The sequence below is a fragment of the Electrona antarctica genome (assembly GCF_951216825.1).
Source record: "Electrona antarctica genome assembly, chromosome: 10".
Classification (NCBI taxonomy): Eukaryota; Metazoa; Chordata; class Actinopteri; order Myctophiformes; family Myctophidae; genus Electrona; species Electrona antarctica.
Genome location: NC_136791.1, coordinates 32,351,325 through 32,353,774, shown reverse-complemented (window position 1 = coordinate 32,353,774; position 2,450 = coordinate 32,351,325). Strand labels below are relative to the sequence as shown.

Here is a 2,450-nt window from a genome sequence, read left to right as displayed (position 1 = left end):
GACTAATTCATTCGATCAATCACTGCATTTGATTCCTGTTTATTTTCAGGAGTTGCATGGTCACTTCAGCCGCACACTGGAGCCCTTTATGCGTGTCCAAGGCGTTTTTCCTTCGCCATCGAGACCAATAGAGCACGCACGGCATTCGGCTATAATTTGGAGTGGACCGAGAGCACCGCTCCAGCACCTCTCTGATATTTCACGGTCTCTAACCTTTACGGTCCCCGGGGAGCAGAGCGCGCTTTGCGTAAAATCCCCCATGTACCTGTCTCTCGTCAAACGCAGCTGCGTGGTGGTAACCGGTATATGGGGCTCATGCATAAAGCGATTGGAGCCTTTGGACACTGATTTACGTCAACGCATGGGGTTGTTTAAATGAGTGCAAACAGACGCCACCGCCGAATTATGTATTATTATCGTCTACAATTTGGCAAGTACACGGGACAGATTGAGCACCTTCTTCTCACATGTTTTAAAGTGCTATATAAACGAACAGTAGGCCATAATGTCGTTTATTCTGAAGGAGACGTTTGTCTGTTTACCAGTAGGGCTATAGGCTACAGCCCTGTAGGCTAAGGCTACACAGTACATATGTATCACTAGCAATTATAATTAATTTATTTGTTTTGGCACTAGTGGGGAAAATGTATTCATAGTCCCATAAGGCACTCTGTATAAAGTGATATTTATTTGTTTAAAACTAACTTATTTTTTAAATTAAAAAGTTAAAGCTCTATATGTTCAGTAGTAATTGTCATTGATTGTCACCCCTTCTCTCCATATACCCATTTATCAGCTTCAAATTTATAGTGTTCCAGTTCCAATTGTGTCTGCTCAATTCTTTGTCATCACTTCTGATTTCACTTCTTTATCCTGTGACCTAATTGTTTTAACAATAAAATAAAAACACGTATACTGCAATATAGGAATACTTTCTTCAAAGTATATCACAGTATATGGACAGTATATGACAAATCTATATAACTACTGTATATGTTATTGGCAAATGTCCTGTTTTCGGGTTATGTTTAAATGGCTATATATAGTAGGCCTATACACAGCCATTGGACAACCAATATGATAGGATAATCAGATAATCAGATAAACACTAAGCCTGCCTTCCATCTAATCAACAACAAAGCGAGTGATATGTGGTCATTCCAATGACATACTTGTTGAGTTAGCAACTAGTGATGTACTCTGTGGCTCCCTCTGCCCTTTCACATTTTAACTCTTTATTTGTTGGCCTTTTTGTAGTATGATATATAACCTACATTGTAGGCTTTATGGTCATGCATGGTCATAATGTTGTAGGCCCGACAACATATATGAAATATTAAAAGGTGAATATCTTACACAATAAAATCCTGAGCATTAAACAAAACTCAGGATGGGTGCAGTCTATCCTCTCAGAGTTAAGTTAACGCTGAGCATTTTGCTGTATATAATGATGAAGTATTGTAGTGTGTTCCCCATACACAAACAGGTAGGACAAAATGTACAAAATGGCTACAGTATTACTTACTGCTTACTAGTATTACACAGTAAAATCCTCATTTAACACTGAGGTTTGACTGTGTACTATCACTCGTCAAGGTTACTAGGTCATGGGACAAATGTCACCAGATCTACTTCTTCAGTGTCAGCTGTCTGCTGCAGGCATAAGCTGACAGAAGATAAAGTGCACAGTAGAATCCTCAGTGTTAATTTATCCATTTGTAACTCTGAGAGGGGTTCAAACGCAACCAAATACGGGTCCATTTGGTTACATTTTTACAGAGCCAGCTGTGAACCTCCTGCAATGGTTGCATATATGTTCATATCAAGGATCTCCAAAATATATTTGTAAAAGATTTTGTGCCAGGGATCCCCATTACAGATTTGTCTTTGTTTCCAAAATCTTTCCCCTTTCTTTCAAAAATAGCCATTGTACAAGCCCAAAATGCATTATGAGGTTGATTGGCTATTATTGAATAGCCGAAGTATACAATAGGGTTAAAGTGCATGGTTTTCATGCTATATTAACTCATTTAGCTGGGGACCCCTTGCAACCGCCTCAAGGACCCCAGGGGGTCCTCAGAGCTCACTTAGAGAACCACTGTCCAACAATGTTTCCATGACCTTTGTGGGGAGATGGAGGAGAGAGACAGGGACATCATTCATTTCTTGATTTAGCTAAATGTATACTCTGGGGTTCCACCCCATCTAACCTAAAAATTAAATTATACACATACGTTCTATACACCTCTGAAGTGTGTGTGACTGTGTGCGCATGCATGCGTGTGTGTGTGTGTGTGTGTGTGTGTGTGTGTGTGTGTGTGTGTGTGTGTGTGTGTGTGTGTGTGTGTGTGTGTGTGTGTGTGTGTGTGTGTGTGTGTGTGTGTGTGTGTGTGTGTGTTGTGACTGTCGGTCTCAGTGTATGTTCCACGGTAGCCTATGCTGTTCAGTAT

At 40.3% G+C, this 2,450-nt stretch overlaps 1 long non-coding RNA gene across 2 annotated transcripts in view; it reads left to right on the top strand.

The window, feature by feature from the left end:
- Window positions 1–538, top strand: part of LOC306930699 — a 25,804-nt gene extending 25,266 nt beyond the window's left edge. For both annotated transcript variants that reach the window (XR_013790920.1, XR_013790921.1), the window contains exon 4: window positions 50–538. This is a non-coding gene — a long non-coding RNA (uncharacterized lncRNA). The remainder of the gene's footprint in view (window positions 1–49) is intronic.
- Window positions 539–2,450: the final 1,912 nt, after the last annotated feature.